Below are 23674 nucleotides of genomic sequence, written 5' to 3'. Positions count from 1 at the left end.
TTTTTTTGCATTGGTTTAGCCCACACAAGATTGTTTGCCAGCATTTTGTGTCTGTGTTGCATCTTCTTGGCTGACATTGTGTTGCATGTCATTTTTTAGTTCACTTACGAATGCTTGAACTCACTCTAATAGCGTCTTACATGTGTCTAACACTTATGTTTGGTCTCTAACGAAATATTTTCTTGTAGTGTGAATGTAGATAAAAGAAATCACATGGTGTTATCAAATACTTATAACTTAAGTTGGTGGAAAAAAAAATTCTTGTTAATTCATCCTATTGTAACTTAAGTTGATATATGAATAATTAATTCTACATGGTTGGATCATGTTCTTAAGATTTTAATTGATAAAACTTTCATTTGATGTTTTACCTTATTTGTTTGAAGATGCTAAATTGAAACCACAAAGCAATTTGTAAAGGAAACAATAAAGAAACATTAAAAGAGTAATTTTATTTTCTTTGATTCCGTCATTGTCGATTACATAAAGTAATATTTATATAAGACAATGTTGGACGATGAAAAACTTAACAAGGAAAATGACAAATGCAATCTTCTATTGCATTACACCTTCCACTCGCTAAGTTTCCATGCTTTTTTCGACAATCACTGTCACACTTGCTTTCTTGACAATCTTCATTCAACTTCTCATCACACCTTCTTGCATCTACCACTTTCATTGCTCCTTTATTCTCTAAATCATAAACACAATATTCAATACTAAATAATCATTCTCAACTTCATAAATTTATTCACAACAAAAATGAAATTAAAGGATTAATATGCACAAATTAATAGTAGATTGAATGAGGAAAACAAAAACATACCAATATCTACGACAAGAACAAGTAGTAGGATCAAAACGGAAGTAATTAACTTCATGTTAAATGATCTATGAGAAATGTTAAGTTGGTAACTCTGTCCAATTCTCCAAATATCTTTTTGATGGATTGGAATGAAGTTTAAGAGAATATATATATATATATATACTAGCATTATCACACATATTCATAAAAATATTCAATTGAGTTGAACTTTTTTAATATTACTAGTATACTCTATTAGTCTTAATTTTTTTCTTATTATTTATTAAGACAAATCACAAATATTCATGACATTTAGTAGAAGTAACAAAGGAGAATAGAAATAAACCGATGCAAAAATTATAAAATACCTTATATAAACATAAAAGATATGTATCTTATAATAAGGACTTTATAATACGTTTATTAATTGAGTCAGATAATATATATGTAAAAAAGTTGTGAGATTATTCAAAAGTGCACTTGCTTTAACTTCTTCCACAATCTTATTTTATTATTTTATTTTCTTAATTAGTTTGAGTTTATTTATGCATGGGAAATTGTAGCTTAAAGTCTGTTACTCTCCTTATTGTCAGTTTTGTTGACTGTTGACTGAATAAAGATGATTCATGCACAGAACAGTTACTATACATTCTTTATTTAATAAATGTAATTGTTATCACCATTCTTCTGCATATTTTATTGGTAATTTCCTTTTTTAATGGAAATAAAAAAAAAAAAACAGAATCTAATTCTTACTAGAGTTACATCTCTGAAACACATTTTAGTCCTTATTGTTAAAAAAAAGTGAAAATGATAAATAAAAAGTAAAAATAAGGATGAATATTTTCAAAGCAATTTTAAAAAAGAGTTCATTTATTAGTTTTTCCTGGAAGTAAGAGATAAGCTTGTCTTTTCTATTTTATTTACATTTTATTTTAAATTTACTAAAAAGAATATTTAAAAATAAGTAAACAAAAATTAGATATTTTTTTTTTTAATTCTTCAATTACTTTTTAAAAAATTAGTTCCTAAACTATCCCTCTTAGATTAAAATGACTATGATAATTTATTATTAATTAAGAGTTTAAATATTATCTTTTATATAATTAAAGTAATTATGATTTTTACTTTCATTATACCATTTAATACCACTACAGGAAAAAAAAAAAAGAGGAATTAACTGTCAGACATTATTATCACTTGAGAGGATGCGAGTAGTAGAGACACTATAGGAAAAAATAGTTTTAACGGAAATTTATTTTTATATTATGGTTAAACTCTCTATTAAATCATTTATCTAGTATTGTAGTTTTTCCCGCTAATTAAACCATTCATGGGGAACGTGTTTTTCGTTTTTTTTTGTAAACCTCGGGAAAAGCCTTTCAGAAACCCTACTAAATACCATGGGTTTAAGAACCTCCGTAAAATACCATGGGTTTCAAAATCTCAATTAAATACCATGAGCTTAAAAATCTCCGTAAAATACCATGACTTGTCGTTTGAAATAATCTTCAACCCCATTTTCCACCATCTTTAACGATCCTTCTGACTTTTCTCTTCCACCGTAGACACATTGTTCTCTGGCACACGCTCAATAGTCGCCAACAACAATCCTAACAAGAAATCACAATTCAGTCAGACTTATGTCTATTATATCTAAGGAGAAGAAACACTAAATAAGACATTATCTTCTTCTTACTCCAATATTGCTTCTTCCATCACCTTATTGCCTCAACTTGGGTCAGAAGCCACTGTTACCTAACTCGACAACAACTAATGCTAATCACTGCTTTATATATCCTAAATAATTACATTATTTATCATATGTGGGCTTCAAAGTCATGTGTGTTCTTGACTAAAGATTGTTATAACATATTGCAAGGAGAAATTAATTTTAGCACTTCTCACTTTCACAATTAAATGCCTTAATTTAAAGTATTTCAAAATTATGAGAATTTAGTTATAAAATATATTCAAAGTATGTAGTTTTTAATTATTTATTTATAAATAGATTTAGTTATATTTATTTATTAAAGTGTGAAAAATCTGGAGTGTTTTATTGAGGTTCTAAAATAAATTTTTAGAATTCAAAGAAGGTTAAAAAAACTCCGTTATTTTGCTGAGATATTAGAAAAAAACCTTTGAAATTGAGTGAAAGTTAAAAAAACCTCCGTTATTTTGCTAATAATTTAGAATAAACCTTTGGAATTTAACAAAGGTTTAAAAAAATCTGTTATTTTGCTGAAGTTTTAAAATAAACTTTTGAAATTTAACTAAGATTAAAAAAACCCCGTTAATTAAATCAATTCCTAAGATTATATCAACCTTCGTTAAAACTTTTTTTTCTAGTAAGAAAAAAAAATGCGTGGGTCAAACCTGCTATACTGATAGGTTTAAAAAAAACAGCTTCCGTCGATCTATGAGGTGCTAACGAGTATAATAATAATTCTATATAAATAAGAGAAATCACGTGGTGTCGTAAAATTGCTTTTTTGTAACCTAAGTGACTTATTCAATCTTTTTCTACATATTTTTTTGGTCGTTTCCTTTCATTAATAGAATTTTAAAAACAAAAAAACCAGAAAATAATTCCTACTATATATTTTAATCTAAAAAAAATAGTTTAAAATTAATATATAAAAAGTTGTACATACTTCCACTTATGATTGGATACATTCAGAACAATAAAAACTCATTTAATATAATATTTAAAAATAATAAAGCAGATAATAACTATATGTTTAATATTATCTTTAATACACCATAAATCATACCATAAATCAAAAGTATGTTACTAGCCACTACAAGAAATATTATAATATTATATTTAAATAATTTAATATTTTAAAGATTATTTATTTTAAAGATTATTTATTTTAAAGATTATTTATTTTAAAATTATTTAATTTATAATATTGTAATAAATATTTTATTTTTGAATTTTTTTTATTACATATTACATTTAATATTTTTTAATATTGTAATAAATATTTTAATTTTTAAAACTTTGATATAAGTTAGTTAAATTAAATTTATTAAATTGATTAAGTGTTTTTTTTTTAAAAATTATTTAAAGAAATTATCTTAAAAAGTTTAGAAAGAATTAACAAAATGTGGAAAAATAATAATTGAATGAAAAGAAAAAACTTATTTAAATTTTTTAAATGTTATATAAAATATTTTAATATTTTTAAAGATTATTTATTTTAAATTTATTTATTTTATAATATTGTAACAAATATTTTAATTTTAAATTGTTTATTGTATGTTTAGTTTTATTAAAGATTGGTTTATTTTTTATTTTTTTAATATTGTAATAAATATTTTAATTTTAAACATTTTGATATAAATTATTTAAATTAAATTGATTAAGTGTTTGATTTTAAAATCATTTAAAGAAATTATCTTAAAAAGTTTACAAAGAATTGAAAAATGTAGAAAAATAATAATTGAGTAAAAAAAATATACGTATTTATTTTCTTCGAATCTACCATATTTATTTATACAAGACAATGTTGGACGATGAAAAACTTAACAAGGAAAACGACAAATGCAATCTTCTATGGCATTACATCTTCCACTGGCTAAGTTTCCATGCTTTTTGACACAATCACTGTCACACTTGCTTTCTTGACAATCTTCATTCAACTTCTCATCACACCTTCCTGCTTCTACTACTTTTATTGCTCCTTTATTTTCTACATCACAAACACAATATTCAATACTAAACCACCAATCTCAGCTTCATAAATTTATTCATAACAAAAGTAACTTTAAGGATTAGTAAGCACAAATTAATGAGTAGATTGAATGAGGAACACAAAACATACTAATCTCAATGGTAAGAACAAGTAGCAGGATCAAAACTGAAGTGATGAGCTTCATGTTAAATGATCTTTGAGTAATGTTAAGTTGATGACTCTATTCAATTCTCCAAAGTATTGTTTTGATGGATTGGAATGAAGTTTTATTGGAATATACATACTAACATTATCACACATATTTATAAACGCAATCAAATTGATTTTTAAAAATTAACTAGTGCACTCTATTAGTCTTAATTATTAATTATTATTATTATTTATTATTCATTAATGCAAATCATAGATATTCACTAAAAAAAACCGTAAAATATACTGTTAAATGTTAGAGATAATTGTAAATCTTGACATATGTTAAAAAAAGAGTAAAAAACCATAAAAGCATTACTATTAAATTAATAAAAAATATTAATTAGTCATATATTTTCTAAATTAAATATTATTTTAAAACTTAAAAAATTATTAATAATTAAAATAGTTTTCATCTATACCTATATATAAAGAGAATTTCTCATTATAATTATTTTTTATATACAAAAATATTTTCCTATTTTATCCTTATTAAAATTTTAATTTATTGTTTTATTTTGGATATTTGAGTCGTTTCCTATTTTTAAGTATTTATTAAATAATTAATTGTTTTTATAATTAATTGAAAACTGATTTTTTTAACTAATATGTTGACATTTCATAAAAGCTATTTACCAATTTTAAATGGGGAGTAGTTTGTCAAGCATGAAACACATGAAACACAATTTATTAAAGGTAGAACAGTTTTTACGATTTGAAGTAGTTATTTTTTTTTTTATATGTTCATTCTCTTAAAAATTATAGTTTTTATCTCTTCTTATCATTTGGTTTAGTTGTTATTCCTCCTTATCATTTGACTTTTTATTTTTTCTTTGAAAAAATATATGAATTTAAATATTAAATATAAATATATATAAATGATAAAAATAAAAAATACGGATACGAGATAACATGTATTCTGGCTAGTTATTAATAAATAGTCTTTAAATTTATATTTAGTAAATTATTAAAATTAAATAGACTTTATCTTTTTTTCACAATTAAAGTACAATTAAAATTTAATAAATGTGTCTTTTACTATCTTTTTATACATATTTTATTGACTGTTTCCTTTTATTAACGAAATTTCAAAAATAAAAAAACTTGAAAATAATTCCTACTATATATTTTAATAAAAAAACAAATTAAAAATGTGAAATTGATAAATTGGAAGTTGTACATACACTACCTACATTCAAACTAATAACCACTAATTTAATATAATATTTAAAACACATAAATAAGATAATAACTAATTTTTAATATTATATTTAAGACAGATAAATCAGGTCATAAATCGATAGTAAGTTACTAGCCACTACAAGAAAACTTATCAAAGATTTGCTTTAAGATAATGTGAATGCCTTTATCATCGGTCAAACCCATAAAAAATTGACGTAAAATTAATTTTCGTGGACAGTCTGACATATAGTTTGACACATGTCAGACGCACAAAGAGAATAAGTAAAAAAAAATAATTAAGAAAAGAAAAATTAAAATTAATTTTGCGCTAGCTAGCTAGAACCGACGCCCCTAATTTAAGTGCGTCACCTGACCAATGATATGTTTCAAAATAATATTCGATGCATTCTTATATTTCAATATTTAATTTTTTTAGTTATGAATAGTTTATTTTATGTTTAATTTTATTACAGATTGATTTATTTTAATTTTTTTAATATTTTAATAAATATTTTAATTTTTAGAATTTGGATATAAGTTAGTTAAATTAACTTATTAAATTGAGTAAGTGTTTGATTTTAAAATTATTTAAAGAAATTATCTTAAAAAGTTTAGAAAGAATTGGAAAATGTGGAAAAATAATAATTGAGTAAAAAGAAAAAAACATATTTAAATTTTTTAAATTTTATATAAATATTTTAATTTTTTAAAGATTATGTTTTTGAATTTTTTTTATTTTGTAGTATTGTAATAAATATTTTAATTTTAAATTGTTTATTTTATGTTTAATTTTATTAAAATTGTTTTTTTTAATATTGTAATAAATATTTTAATTTAAACATTTTGATATAAGTTAGTTAAGATAATTGATTAAGTGTTTGATTTTAAAATTATTAAAAGAAATTATCTTAAAAAGTTTACAAAGAATTGAAAAATGTAGAAAAATAATAATTGAGTAAAAAAAAATGTATTTATTTTCTTTGAATCCGTCATATTTATTTATATAAGAGAATGTTGGACAATGAAAGCGTAACATGCAATCTTCACAGGTGGTGACTTTTTTTTTCCAATGAATTTGTCTTATTGTAACCTAATTTAAAATAGGCCTAATGAATCCTACATGGTTATCTCATGTTCATAATATTTTAATTGATTAAACCTTCATTCAGTATTTTACCTTAATTGTTTCAAGATGCTAAATTGTAATCATAAAGCAACTTGTAATAAAGGAAATCGAAATGAAACATTAAAAGAGTAATTTTATTTTCACTGAATCTATCACTGTCGATTACATAAAGTCATATTATATAAGAAAATGTTTGTTGATGAAAAACTTAACAAGGAAAACGACAAATGCAATCTTCTATGGCATTACACCTTCCACTGGCTAAGTTTCCATGCTTTCTGACACAGTCACTGTCACACTTGCTTTCTTGACAATCCTCATTCAACTTCTCCTCACACCTTCCTGCTTCTACTACTTTCATTGCTCCTTCATTTTCTACATCATGCACAAAGTATTAAATACTAAACCACCAATCTCAACTTCATAAATTTATTTATCACAAAAGTGAATTTAAAGGATTAGTAAACACGAATTAATGAGTAGATTGAATGAGGAAAACAAGGAATACAAAACATACCAATCTCAATGGTAAGAACAAGTAGCAAGATCAAAACTGAAGTGATGAACTTCATGTTAAATATTTTGAGTAATGTTAAGTTGGTGACTCTGTTCAATTCTCTAAAATATTTTTTTTTTTATGGATTGGAATGAAGTTTTATTGGGATATATATATATATATACTAACATTATCACACATATTCATAAATGCAATCAATTTAGTTAATTTTTTAAAAATAACTAGTGCACTCTATTTGTCTTAATTATTAATATTAATTTTTTTCTTATTATTCATTAATGCAAATCATAGATACTCACTAAAAAAACGTAAAATATACTGTTACATGTTAGACATAATTGTAAATATTGACATTTGTTAACACAGTATAATTCATTAATTATGTACTATGATATGAATAAACTAATATAAAAAAGTACAAGACTATAAAAACATTTCTAAAAAAATTATTTAATAAAATTTAATTTTTAAAAAATAATTAATTATATATTAACTAAATTAAATATTATTTTTAAAAATAAACTTATTTAAAGTAGTTTTTATTATTAATAAATAATATTTAAATTTATATTTATTTAATTACTAAAGTTAAATAGACTTTATCTTTTTAAAAAATCTAATTATTTTATTTTATATCTGAGCTTTGTTATACATGGAAAATGGTGGGTTTTCGTTTGTTGACTGAATAAAGATTATTAAAATACAATTATAATTTAATAAATGTGAGTGTTATTACCTTTTTCTGTATATTTTTTTTTAAATAAGGATAATTAAGATATAATTAATATTTAATAAATATGACTGTTACTATTCTTTTCTACATATTTTATTGGCCGTTTCTTTTTATTAATGAAATTAAAAAAAAACGGAAAATAATTCCTACTATTTATTTTAATAAAAAATTAAAATATGAAATTGGTAAATAGAAAGCTGTAGATACTTCTAATTATGATAATGTACATTAAAACTAATAAACGATGATTTAATATCATATTTAAATTATATAAATTAGACAATAATTATACGTTTAATATTATATTTAAGATATCTGAATCAGAACATATATCGGTAATAAGTTAGTAGCCATTATAAGAAAACTTGCGTTTAGCTGTCAAACATTTGAATCAATTTAATAAATATTTTAATTTTAATTTTTTTTATATAAATTAGTTAAATTAAATTTATTAAATTGATGAAGTGTTTGATTCCAAAATTATTTAAAGAAGTTATCTTAAAAAGTTTAGAAAGAATTGAAAAATGTAGAAAAATAATAATTGACTAAAAAGAAATACGTATTTAAATTTTGTAAATGTTATATAAAATATTTTAATTTTTTAAATATTATTTATTTTAAATTTATTTAGTTTATAATATTGTAATTAATATTTTTAATTTTAAATTGTTTATTGTATGTTTAATTTTATTACAGATTGATTTATTTTTGAATTTTTTTTAATATTGTAATAAATGTTTTAATTTTAATTTTAATTTTTTGATATAAGTAAGGTAAATTAAATTTATTAAATTGATTAAAAGTTTTAAAATTATTTAAATAAATTATCTTAAAAAATTTAGAAAGAATTGAAAAATAAAAATTGAGTAAAAAAAATACGTATTTAAATTTTGTAAATGTTATATAAAATATTTTACTCTTTTAAAATTATTTAATCTATAATATTGTAATAAATATTTTAATTTTTGAATTTTTTTATTGTATGTTTAATTTTATTATAGGTTGATTTATTTTAATTTATTTTAATATTAAATTAAATATTTTAATTTTGATTTTTTTTTCTATAAGTTAGTTAAATTAAATTTATTAAATTGATTAAATGTTTGATTTTAAAATTATTTAAAAAAAGTATCTTAAAAAGTTTAGAATGAATTGAAAAATGTAGAAAAATAATATTTTTGTAAAAAAGAACACGTATTTAAATTTTGTAAATGTTATATAATATATATATATATATAATTTTAGGAATATAAATTTAACATAAAAATAATAATTAATCATATATTAATTAAATTAAATATTATTTTAAAAATTAAAAATTATTAATATTTAATATAATTTATTATTATTAATATTCTTCTTGTTGTCTCGTTGGTTTGTTGACTGAATAAAGATTATTAAAGTACAATTACTAGTTATCTTTTTCTGCATTTTTTTTTTCAGAATAAAAATAAATAAGATTCAATTAATATTTAATAAATATGACTGTTACTATATTTTTCTATGTATTGTATTGGTCGTTTCCTTTCATTAATCGAATTTTAAAATAAAAAAAATCAGAAAATAATTCCTACTATATATATTAATCTTAAAAAAAAAAAAAAAGTGAAATTGATAAATAGGAAGCTGTACATATATGGAAAAACTTATCTAGTGTGAGAGAATAAAATATCTAAATGTAGAGGGGATCTAAGAGAAGAGGGAAGTAAGAGAAGAATGAATATATACCTATATATGAAGGGGATTTCTCATTATAACTGTTTTTTTGGTATCCACAATTTTTTTTATTCTACCCTTCTTAATGTATCTCACTTTATTAATATAATGAAATATTTTGTCATTTTATATGAATTACTTAAAAAATAAATTATTTTTAAATTTCTTAAATTAATATTAATGTACAGTTTTTATATAACTCTCTCACTCTTCTCTTAATTCCTTATTTTAAGACAACAACAACAAGAAGAAAGAGAAAATATACTCTCACATATTTCCACACAAAATCTCACATATCAAATAAAATAATAACCTCCATTTTCAAGATTCATCCAAAATTATTTTTATTTGTATGTTAAATTTCTATTATCGTGAAAGTTGAGTAAAAGAGAAAAAATGCAAATACACAGACACGATTACGTCAGTGTTTTCGCTAATAATATTAAATTTCTATTATCATGAAAATTGAAAAAAAAAAAATGCGGATACACGTGTGCAATTGCACCTCACTGGTAATAGATAATTGGGAAATTATAATTTTATTTTGAATGATTGATGTTACACATGAAATTCCTAGAGTGATTGGAAGAAGGAGAAAGACTTTTAAGTACAAAGGTAGGAACAAAAGCATGCTCCTGTAAAATCACATTTTCCCACTCCATGCTTTCCCTCATGTTTACTGCTGCAATCGCTCATACACTTGCTCACTACACAGCCCTTCGGATACAGCACTTCACGGCATGTTTTTCCTTCCACCACTTTCATTGCCCCTTCTTTTTCTGTCACACAAATTCATCTTATTATTCATTCATCATTCTCAAAACCAAAACAAATTCAAAAACTTTACAACAACAACATACCAATCTCAATGGAAGCAACAAGCACAATCATCACAATCAAACTTATGCTCTTCATCTTGCTTTGGTTTCCTTCACTTCAATCTCTCCAATGGCTTCTTCATCTCAAACTATGCATAACCATATATATATACACACACACTTCAATACTCTTTTTCACCTTCTCTAACCATCGTTTATAGTAAATAATATAATAACGTTATTTAAACACATTATATTAAATGAATATAATAAATAATATTAATGTGTTTTAAATATATATATCTTAAATGAATACCTGTATATAAATATTAATTGCATAACATTTATTGCACCTTACAATTAAGAAATGCATTGAATTTTTTTTTTCTAATATTTATATAAATATCGTATTAATAACGCGTGAGTATAATAACGATAATAATATTGATAATACTCATAAAAATATTATAAATGTTATTATTACTATTATTAATTATAATATTAGTAATATTAATAGAAATAAAAATATTAATATTAATAATAATATCAATATTTATTAATAAAAATATTATTAATTAAAATCATTTAATTAGTATTATCCATAGGTAAATTTACTCATGTATCTATATGCATGAATAATATTAAAATTATTAATAATATAAATAATAATAATAATAATAATATAAATAATAATCTATACCTATATATTTAAAAGAAGATTTTTTTTTATAATTGTTTTTTGGTGTACACAATTTTTTTTCCTGATTCTACTTTTATTTAATATATCTTATTTTATTAGTACAATAGTGTATTTTGTCATTTATATGAATTACTTAAAAAATAATTTTTAAATTTTTTTTTAAATTAATGTTAAGAGATAATTTTTATAGATTTCTTTTCATAATCCTTTTTTGGTATACACAAATTTTTTCTGATTCTACCCTTATTTAATATATCTCATTTTATTTTTTCAAAGGAGTATTTTGTCATTTATATGAATTACTTAAAAAATATATTTTTAAAATTTTTTAAATTAATGTTAAGGGACAATTTTTATATGCAAACTAACTCCTTACTCTTTCCTTAATTCCTTATTTTAAGACAACAACATAAAAAAAGAGAGAACATACTTTCACCCTCATTCCATTCCCACACCAAATCTCATATATCAAATAAAATAACCTTCATTTTCAATCACTCTCCCCACTTTATTTCAAATAACTATATCAAATAAATTAAAATGTTTATTTTGGAAATTGCAATGAAAAAGAAGATTGCATTGTTTGATCCTATTCTCCAACATTGTCTTTATGAATGCAAAAGTTTAAGTAATTAAAGGATGATGATGGGTTAGAATAAAATAAAATAAAATTTCTCTTTCAATAGTTAATTTTCTAATTCCTTTCAAGTCCTTTTCATTCTAACGATGGTTTCAATTAGCATCATTAAAAAATTATAAGATAAAATAATACTTGGTGGACATTTCATAAAATAAACTATAAGCTGATTTGATTATATAATTATTTTTCTTTTAATATAATCTTTCAGAAGAAGAAAATTAGGCATAAATAGAAACCAATAGCAATTAGTTGCGTCTATTTCAGTTTAGGGCACGTGGGATGAAATAAAAAGTTAAAGAAAAAGAGAGTCAATGAAAAATTACTTTATTTGATAACAATGATGAAATAAAACAATAAATTTATTTAATACCAAAAGATAAAATGAAACAATGAAAAGTTAAGTTGCATGGTTTATGAAGACTAAATTTTCCCTTCTGAATCATAAAAAAAGTCTGATTCACAAAAAAAACTTTAAAGGATCTTTCCTTAAAATGTTTGTAGGACGACGTAAAGGAGTAAAATAAATATTTCTAGGTTGATTTGTCAAGGACAACCAACTCACTAGTGTACTTGATCAAGAATTATAATAGAACAAGAAGGATTGTGGAGTTGGTTTTAATCTAAATATATCACAAAATATCATAAATGCTTGGAGAGTCACCCACGAGTTAGAATGTAAATGTGTTGGCACAACGTTAAGGATCCGAAGGATCCCATCGTAAATTCATCAAAAAGAAGGGTGTCATGCAAATAATTAAAAAGTGTGTTATATACAAAAAATAAATCTTGTTGAGCTTCCTCTCGGCCATGACATACCCGGTTGGTGTGGCTACAACTATCATCTGCCACCGCGTCCGAGGGAGAATCATGTTTTAAAATGGATACTTTAGATTAAAACCATCTAAAGCATTCAGACCCCTAAAACAAGTAGGGAAGTTCAAGATGCGTGGATCAACCCACTCGTAGTTCGAACAGTTAGGTGCGAAGTCGACTGGTCCGAACCACTCATGTCTCACACACCACCAAATGCCGTGTGAATGGGCTCAAAAGACTTTATATTCAAAATAATATCAGAAGGCTCGACAGAGGAAGACATTACTAACCTTTTCAAGAAGAAACGTGAAAGAAAGCAAGTTGTTTGAGACTCGGCACTCGGAGCATGCAATGTGAAATCTATAGCACAGGGAGTAAGCAGTAAACCTTGTTATGTTCATAAGCGTCTCTATTTATAGAAAGACCAAGGGGTGAGAGAATAAGGCATACACTGCTCGGCACCGTTAGATCACCTTTCATCCAAGGGTTCACGACACTCGACATCTGAAATGTATTGAATTACCAATTGTTATATCTCCTCGATCAAATAGTACCCACCAAACAGACTTTCGAAAAAGCACGTGTCACATCTCTGACAACATTAAATGCGCCCAACAGTCACATCTAACCTCGGGGACTCCAACAGTCACTTCACGACTCTTCAGAAACTAATAATTTCTTCATGCATGGGGATAAGTGTAGCGGTCGGTACCAGACGAACTAGTCTCGACCTTGGTGGCCGATCGACCGCGTCAAAGAACATTTTAAGGCACTTAATAAATGACAACAACGACAGTTACAAGAGTCCTTTATGAGTCACATTCATGTCCCGAATTATGCGGAAAATATCTTAGACAAATCAGCTAAATACTGATTACCTGAAAGATGATACAAATATTTAGATATATCAACATACCTATATACCAATATATCTCCCTATAAATAAGGGATCATGATACATATCAATTGACAACTGATATGTTGCCTATCACAACAAGGGCCCATGAGCAACACTATAAATAAACCCTTTGTAGAGGTGTAAGGTTTTAATTAGTTTACAAATATACACTCTTTACACATAGTACTTACTTGAGTGTCGGAGTACTCGGTCAACCTCGACCGAGCACCAGCAACTGAGGAAGGAGACTTGAAGGAAGGAGCGAGGAGATCATCGACACGTCAACAATTGTACAACCAGTTCCAGGTACTATTTAGGCCCTCTTTGCCTACAAAGGTACATAAACCAAGACTTCATAGATTTAGGCAAGTTTACACTTTTGGTGTGCTTTTTTCCCCACATGCGCTGAAGCACCAACCTCGCGCTTAGTGTCAACCCCATGCGCTTAGCGGATTGAGGTGCAATTTTTGGGTGCCCCTACCTTGAATTCGCTCAACATTTGGCCTTTGTGCTCAAGTGTTTGCTTCATGTGCTTAGTGTCAGCTCTTTGTGCTCATGCGATAGCCTCGTGTGCTCGGTGGAAGCCCCCTTGCGCTCAGTGCATTGATGTGTAATTGTTTTAGTGTGCTCTTTGCCTCAAATTCGTTCACACTTGGTTTTTGTGTTTAGGCACCTGCCTTATGCACTCAATGCCAACACCATGAGTCCAAACGCATCTTTCTAAGCTCAAACATTTGTCATTTTCATTTAGTTGGCTATTCTTTATCTTCTATAGTTCTTGAAATTTAATTAAATTCATCGTAAATTGAAAATGATTATAACTTCCTAGGCCCAATAATTGATTAAATTCATACAATTTATGTACTTAAACCAAGTAAATACTAGTTTGTATGTTCAATTGATTTGTGAAATGTTTGCATGGTATGTATTGCATGAGATGATGGACTTATATGAAATTAAGGTCATACATTTGGGATAACATATGAACTGTTGTTTTATTTTGTATTTAGTATTGACACCTATATTTTAATAGAGATCTTATAGCTTCACTAATGGTCTAGGTCACATAGTCTAAGACATTAGGTGGTGAGAAGCTAATAAGGGAGTTCATTACGAATTGTGGCCATATGTAAATGCACTGTACTGGATGTATTAAACTTACCCTCATCATTTCTCTTAGATTCACTTATAAATCTAAGTCTTGGGTATTGGATCAAATGTTAGTCTTTGATAGAGCCTACTTAATATGAGTCTTTCAAAAGATGCTAGTTGTTATTTCGTTTGTTGAATATCTTTGATGTATAGATCCATGTGTGGTCTATATGATTGTTGTATACTGGAAAGAAATTGAATTCTTATGATTGATATACATATTTTGTATGTATATGATTGAACATGAATTTCAAATTGTTGAAACTTCCACTTAACTCCAACCATCAATCTTATGTGTTAATACCTATATCTCCTTGTGACTTTAAGCATCTACAACAACATTTTCTTTCCCCAAATATTTCAAAACTTCATCTATCTTCTATGATAAAAATTATGCATCCTTCCTTACTTTGTCTACCACAATCCAGATTATATTATGTGCTCTCATTGCTTGTGGAAAAGGAACCACACGTATAACAATACTACTCCATTTCTACTTACACACGTCCAACCGTTGTAATATTCTCCAAGATCATTGATACTCCACTCCAATAGTACAATAAGTTCATAACCTTACCCTAGGCGCCACTTATTAGGGTTAGGGCTAGGGTTTGTGAAACTTGCCATACAAGTTTCCCTTCCCTATAAATAGAACCCACCACCTCTTGTGTTTTCAACTTTGACTTGAGTAATGAAACTCTGCTTATTTTCTTACAGACTTTTTACTTGTCTTGGTTCTCTCTAGAGTAGTCTTCTTCAAGACACTTTCTAGACTCCTCCTAAGCATTGACCCAACCTCACTTTAGGAACTCAAACCTTCATTTTCATCTCACAAAATGTGACTCAACTCCGTTTATCAAATCGTTTCTGCCATTGTTTAACCTCAATGAAAAAGATCTAAAGAAATGGAAGAACGACTTCCATTAAAGTGTTTCTCGTTCATGTAACCTAAAAAAATAAACTATCCCTAATCGTTCTCGAGAGAACCATGTGACAACACACTTTAATGTAATAATCATTAATGTAATAATCATTAAGACTATGTAGAAACTCAATTGTCTTCACTATTGCTACTAGTTGACATATAGGTGGCCTTGTTATTTAAGCAATTAGACGCCAAGCACCTTGTTATTTAGAGGATGATGTAATGAGTCATGTAATTTAGATTCTCTTTTCCAACATTATTTGGTTATTTAGTTTATTGTTTTTACTTTATTCTTAATGTTTGTTTGGTTTGATTAACTAAATCACAATTCTAAAATTTTAGTAGTAGTTGGAAAATCATTTTATAAATTAGGAACTATGTAAAAATCGTTGTATAACCTAAACAAGTACCAGGGATATGAATTATCAAATTATTTGTAAGTCCTTGATCTTAATGTCAGTTGTTTGTAAAAATTTGACCCTCGTGATTTTCTCTCAACGGACTGGAGGTTGGAACATTGACACCGTCTATATTGAAGGAGAAGTGGTTCAAAAGACAAATCATTATTCCCTTTAGCCCTCAATTGTGAGGCTTGTTTAGGTATACACAATAGTCTCACATCACTTAAGGGTGGAGGCTAAGAACAATTTAAATAATTCTTCCCTCTTTAATTCTTTGATACGCCTTTTAAGAACAAAAGCGTAATGAAACACCAAGATCCAAAACAAACAATACCTAAAATGTCATGATTGACACTAGCGATGTTATCTCAACAAACTTGAAGTCGAAATATTACAATATTACAAATTAAAAAATAAACTGAAATCTTCTCTCTAAAAGTATATGTATTCTACCATCAAAGAATCAAATTTAAATTAATTTAGATATTATTGAATTAACTGCATATAATTAAATTAAATATATTGAATTAAGAAATTGTAAATTACATGTAAAAATTTAGTAAAATCATCATTTGACATCTCAATAATACATTTCCATCTCTATTTTCTTATTTAAATCCTTTTGAAAATTCTCTATTCTTTTATTTTAAAACCTACCATATTAAATCCTTATTTTTGTTTAATAATTAAAAAGTTATCTTTACTTTGGTCTAAAATTTGAAAATTCTATTATTTTTAATGAAATAATTATATAAGAAATGTGCATGAATTTGATAATCGTACTATTATTCAGCTTGATACTAAAGAAGAAATTAAAAGTTGATAAAGAAAGACACATAATAACAATTTTATTTCTTCAAATCCACCATCTCCTTACATAAAGAAAGTTTGATTATTTGGAGAATTAGGTACACTCATAACGACATTTGCACACTTTCTCAATGCACACACCAATTGTTTTTGGACCATACCACTTTGGGCAATCACTGTAACAGTTTTCGTCGCAGTAGTTATACAAAAACATTTCACACATTTTTCCCTCTACCACTTTCATTGGTCCTTTATTTTCTGCAACAAACACAACTTATTTAAAAATACAATAATTTTTAAGAAAATGAGAAAAATTAAAATAATAATAAAAAATAAAACATACCCATTCCAATGGAGAGAAGCATAATGATCAGAAGTGAAAATATGATCTTCATAGTAAATTCAAATTTTAGAACAATATTTCTTCTTTGAATGCAATTATCAGTAGATTGATATGTCTTTAGAGTTTAGGGTTTATGAACACTCTATGTATATACATAGATATGAGAAAATACAATATGTATAATTAATTATCTAGATATATATTACCAAAAAAACGAATGCTACAATTTCTATTATTAAATGTTAATGCTACGATCTAAAATAACTTGTAATATATAATTTCTGCAGTCAAATTATTTGATTTAATTTAATGGATAAACCTATGAATTTTTTTCTTACTTATTTATAACAATTATTAATACAATACTTTTAGTTTTTATAGTAAATAATGAAAAATATGTAATGACATTAATTTCCATTAATAAATATATTTAATTAAATTTTTATTATAAGATGTATTTTGAGTAGATTCATGTGAAGTTATGCTGAATGTATATTGTATAATATTTATAAAAATTAATAGTATATTTATGGTTATTTGCTATTATTTATTATTTTATTTGTTACAATTTATATTTAGAATTTTTATTATTAAAATTATTATCATCATTATCATTATCATTATTATTATTATTATTATTATTAATAATAATAATAATAATAATAATAATAATAATAATATTAATATTAATATTAATATTAATATTAATAAAGCTGTTATTAGTTATAATAATACTATTATTAGTAATATTATTATTTTTAATAATATTAAAAATATTGATAATAGCATTAATAATAATATTAATAATACGAATAATAATAATGCTAATATTAATTATAATAATAATGTTAATATCAATAAAATTAATATTAATATTAATTATAATAATAACATTAATAAAATTAATAAATATAATAATAATTATATTAATAAAACAACAAGAATAATATTAATATATATAGTAATAATATTTATAATATTTGTAGATATTATTAATAATATTAATAAAACATTTATAATAATATTAATATTTAATATTAAATTATTATTGTTATTAATATTAATAATAATACTACTGATAATACTATTACTATTAATAATATTACGTGTAGCACCTTAAAATATACATAAACAAAAATTTAAAGGGAAATAAAATAAAGGCATGCTCTTCACTTTTTTTTTCGCAGTATATATAGGATAAGTTATTAAAAATAAATTTCTAACATGAAAAAAAATAAGTAAATAGAATCAATTACATTAATCATTCATTTATATAATTTTATTTTAGTTTCTCGTCAAGTATACTCATATAATACTAAATACCAATCACCACAATCCAACTTTATTCCAAAATCATCATCAACAATCATATGGACCCTACATGGATCCATACACCAAAGTTCTTCAATAAACGTCTTATGGAAGATTCGTATTAAGTAAGTTCTACATTAGAGATTAACATATGATCAAATACCCAAGACTTATATCTACAAGCTAATATATGAGAAAGAATCAGGGTAATCTTAATACAACCTAAGTCGTCTATCCTATATCTCATCGTGTGCATGAACTCCTCCATAAGTTTCTCACCACCTAATATCTTAGTCTATTTGACTTAGACCATCGGTGAAGTTAAGGGATCTCTTTTACTACATAAACATCAATACTTAATACACAAATTAATCAACAACTCATACATTATCCCAAATGTATGATCTCAACTTCATACATTTCCATCTTCCTCGCATAAAAAAATAGATTCATACATAATTCAAATAATTGAAAAGAGAAGAAGAAAACAAAATAAAGAATAAAAGAAGTTTCTTTTTAGGCTAGCTCAAGCTATAATTTCTAGCTTAAGCGAGAATGAACTTTTCTACTTAGTGACGTCCAATTGTTATAACATTTTCCCGAGTCTTTGGTACTTCACTTCGGTCTCTAACAAGGTAGACAAAAAAGAACATACTCAACAATATTCCTCTTTAAGTTATTAACCAAAAAAAGACAACAACAAAATCTACACACAACACTTAATACAATGAGACATATTACACACACACAAATCAACATATGTCTAACATCGAATTATACAAAAAAAAATAAAAAATAGAAATACTTATTCGTAAAATAAATCTGAAAAGCACTAAAAATGTTTAGAATTAAGATAGAAAATCGTCTTGATTTAGTCATGAAAGTGTACCCTCACCCCTTTATCAAGATTCTTTTCTTAATATTTTCATTTTCAGTCCTAACAATCATTTAACTCAAGCATAAACAAAATTTTAAAAATCTTTTTTCAAACATTCAACTAGAAATATTTTGCCTATGTCTTTAAACTAAACTTAAACAAAAATCTACATGTAGGAGACACACAATAAACCCACTACCCTCAGGTCATCTTAAGGATGAACCGCTTTGATACCATAAATGTAACACATTTTTAAAAGAGAATAAAATGAAGTTATGCTCTCCACTCTTTTCCCAAAGTCCTTTCTGCACCTACATATATATTTACTTGTCTACATAGTACATCGTTCATACACAAACAACACATGCAAGGATAAATAGAACCAATTAGATTAATCATTCATTTAGATACTTCAATTTCATTTTCCACCGATCATACTCATATAATATTTAATACCAATCACCACATATTTTGATAATAAATATTTGTGTTTACATATTTTCAAAAAATACTTATTTATAATTATATACACATATATTATCTAAAAAGTATTAACATCTTGATTACATAATATTTATGAAATTTGACCAACATGTATAATGTAGAATGGATTAACTTGGATCGTGGTTGTTCGAACAATAAAAATAATAGTTAATGACATGATGATAAAGATATTTGTAGTGCAATGTTTGTCGGATTCCTAGTTGGCAAGGTACTAGGAAACTTGGTTTTGGGGTTTTGTATAAGGGTTGAGACACCTCTAAAGTGTCTCATTTTATTTTATTTATTCTTTGCTGATAAAAGAAATGATGATAAAGATATTTGTGGTTCCGTCTAGTAGAGTTAAAATAGATGATGCCTGCCCTATAACATCATTGTCTCATTTTATATCACTACAATAAATTTTTGATTTATCAAAGGAAACTTACCTATGGATTTGTTTACATTGGTAATTACTGATGAAATTCATCAGCTGATATGAAAGAAAAAAAACAATTTAAGCACGAATCAATATCTGTTAATACATTTAATAATAATAATAATAAGATTAATATTAATAAAATTAATAATAATTATTATAATATGAATAATAATTACAATAATAATATTAAAACAACAATAATAATTAAAATAAAACTAATGTTAATATTAATATTAATGTCAATAATAATAATATTAGAAATAATATTAATAATAAAAATAATATTAATAATAAAAATAATAATAAAAATATAAAAATATTAATAATAATGTTAATATTAATAATAATAATAACAATAATAGTAATAATAATAATATTAACTTGAATCTTCTAAACTTGAAGTCGGCTCAACTCTTACACGCTGAGTTGCAATGCTATTTTTTCTTGAGTGAGAATTGACTCACTTGAACGAAAATATGAGAAAATCAACCTTATGTCATCAAACTTATAAACTAACATTTAATATTTTACTTCAAATTATCACACTTGAACTAATTGTCTCAAATGTAGTCTAACACAAAATTAATAATCCATATCAAATTCTATTCATTTAAACTATTCAAAACTCATTCCAAGCTCAGACATTTTCAAACAACACATATCCCTACTAAAAGAAACTAAGGAAAAAATAATAAGGTATATATGCAAACATAATTGTTTTTAATATAAACTTAACTAAGTTATGAAAGTCACTTTTCTCAACCGACCCTAATGATAAAATTATAAAAAAAGAAAGAATAAAAAATATTTAAAATAATAAAAAAACTAACTATGTTTATAAATATCATCTAATAGAAATAACTTCTTAGCTTTCGAGGTAACGTGCTGTGTAATTTTTTTTTATAAAAAAATGAAATTTTGAGGAGTAAAATGAGAAAGAAGGTAAAGAGAGAAAGAGAGAGAGAAAAATATATAAGAAGAGTTATAATAGTCCGTATTATATATATAATAAAATTTTAGACTTATTAGATATTAGATATTATATTTATGCTCTTTAGGGTATGACATAGACTTGTATACCTTCTATATGCTTTGTTGAGTTATATGGGAGGATTTTTAACTTAATAAACTTATTTTATACTTTACTTTGGGAAAATGTTTATTTACGATTTGTGAATTTTTTTTACCTAGTTTATGCTATTTTTGCATTGAAATTTAAATTACTAAATTGTTAAATAAGTAAATTTTAGTTATTTAATTTTGGGAGGATAACCTATCTCAATTTCTAACATCATTACTGCGATTTTTTTTTTTTTAAACTTGTCAAACAAGAACTTAAAAAATTATCTATAATAAACAAATAATTCAGACTTAGACTTAGACCTAGTGATAATACTCAAACTCCCAAACCAAAATAAATTAAATCATAACTAAATGAAACAATGACATGTTTCTTAGTTAAGTTAAACATTTAATTATACGATTTCAATAGAAGTATCAAAATTACAATAATTATAAATATTTCATTTTTTACTAAAAATAAAAGTATTCTATTATTAATTTTATAATTAAGCAAAAGAGTTATATATAAAAGGTATGTTATTAATCATAATAAAAGTATATATATATATATATATATGATTTTGTAAGAATAATATTAAGAAAATTATGTTATGATTATTTTTAGGAGAATGGTTATTTAATATTTGAAATAGATAATTTTATTTTATTTATTTAAAAGTAAAATTACTAATTAAAAGGTAACACCTCAAAATATACAATTTTTGTACAAAAGAGAATAAAATAAAATAATATTCTTCACTATTTCTTTCAAAGTCTTTCCTATACCTACATATATATGTATGTTTGTGTGCATAATAACATCGCAATTGATAGACAAATAATACATACAAGGGTACATTATTGAAATAAAATTTCTAAAATACATAAATATAAGTAAAAAGAATTAATTAGATTAATCTTTCTATATATATATATAATTCCAATTATTTTTTTTTCCATCAATCATAGTCATATAATACTCAATACCAATCATCACAATCCAACTTCATTTCAATACTATCATCAACAATCATATGGATCACACAGATCCATACACCAACGATATCCAACAAACATCTTTTAGAAGAACCGTATTAAGTAAGTCCGATAAAAGATTAACATTTAATCCAATACACAAGACTTAGATTTACAAGTGAATCTAAGAGAAATGATCAAGATAAGTTCAACACAATCCAAGTTGTGCATCACATATGTCACAGTGTGCATGAACTCCCTCATCAACCTCTCACCACCTCATATCTTAGTTTATATGACTTAGACCATTACTAAAACTAGAGGATATTTGTTACAACATATGCATCAATACTTAATACACAAACCAATCAACAACACATACATTAATCCAAATGTATGATACCAATTCCATCATCCTCATACAATACATATCATTCAGAAATTTCACAATCCAATTTAACATACAAATTAAATATTCATACATAATTCAAATAATTAAAAAGACAAGAAAAAAAAAAGAATGACAGAAGAAGTTTTTTCTGCACTACCTCAAGTGAGAATTTCTAGCTTGAGTGAAAATGGAATTTTAGCTTTAGCGAGAATTTTTAGCTTAAGCAAGAATGAGCTCACTTGAGCAAAAATGAGACTGAGACCAAGCTAAGTTGTAGTGAAATTTTCGTCTAAGTGGAAATTCTTCCGCTTGAGAAAAATTGAACCAGAGTGCAAGGTAAATCTTTTGTCATATTTCGCTTCAGCAAAATTTTGTTATTTAAACAAAATTATCAGCAAACCAACTTTAACAACATACTCAAATTATATTTCAAAAAGATGTTTTCACAAATATTTCAATACTATCACTTCTAAATAACTTTAAATGACAAATGCAAATTATTATTTGCTCAAACATCATCTTTTTTTCAATTGATTCCATACACTCAAAACTGTTCAAATTTAGTTTAAATAACTATATACTTAAACATACATAATACAATTTCCAAATTAACTTATTATTTAAATCAACTATCCTAAAAAGTTTTACATATCAATCTACATAGGAT

At 24.6% G+C, this 23674-nt stretch overlaps 3 long non-coding RNA genes across 3 annotated transcripts; all 3 read right to left on the bottom strand.

Annotated features, from left to right (window-relative positions):
• Positions 1-432: 432 nt before the first annotated feature.
• On the bottom strand, positions 433-931 carry LOC137810655 (uncharacterized). Its single transcript, XR_011080943.1, has 2 exons — positions 827-931; positions 433-693 (listed from the first exon to the last, which is right to left on the bottom strand). It is a non-coding gene; the product is annotated as an uncharacterized lncRNA (long non-coding RNA).
• A 6185-nt stretch (positions 932-7116) lies between these two features.
• Positions 7117-7620, bottom strand: LOC137810851 (uncharacterized). The gene is made up of 2 exons (XR_011080980.1): positions 7521-7620; positions 7117-7378 (listed from the first exon to the last, which is right to left on the bottom strand). It is a non-coding gene; the product is annotated as an uncharacterized lncRNA (long non-coding RNA).
• A 2869-nt stretch (positions 7621-10489) lies between these two features.
• On the bottom strand, positions 10490-10943 carry LOC137828727 (uncharacterized). The gene is made up of 2 exons (XR_011083954.1): positions 10830-10943; positions 10490-10748 (listed from the first exon to the last, which is right to left on the bottom strand). It is a non-coding gene; the product is annotated as an uncharacterized lncRNA (long non-coding RNA).
• Positions 10944-23674: the final 12731 nt, after the last annotated feature.

Source organism: Phaseolus vulgaris, chromosome 11 (assembly GCF_000499845.2).
Source record: "Phaseolus vulgaris cultivar G19833 chromosome 11, P. vulgaris v2.0, whole genome shotgun sequence".
Classification (NCBI taxonomy): Eukaryota; Viridiplantae; Streptophyta; class Magnoliopsida; order Fabales; family Fabaceae; genus Phaseolus; species Phaseolus vulgaris.
Note: the sequence above shows the minus strand (reverse complement) of the source record. Positions and strands in the feature narration are given on the sequence as shown.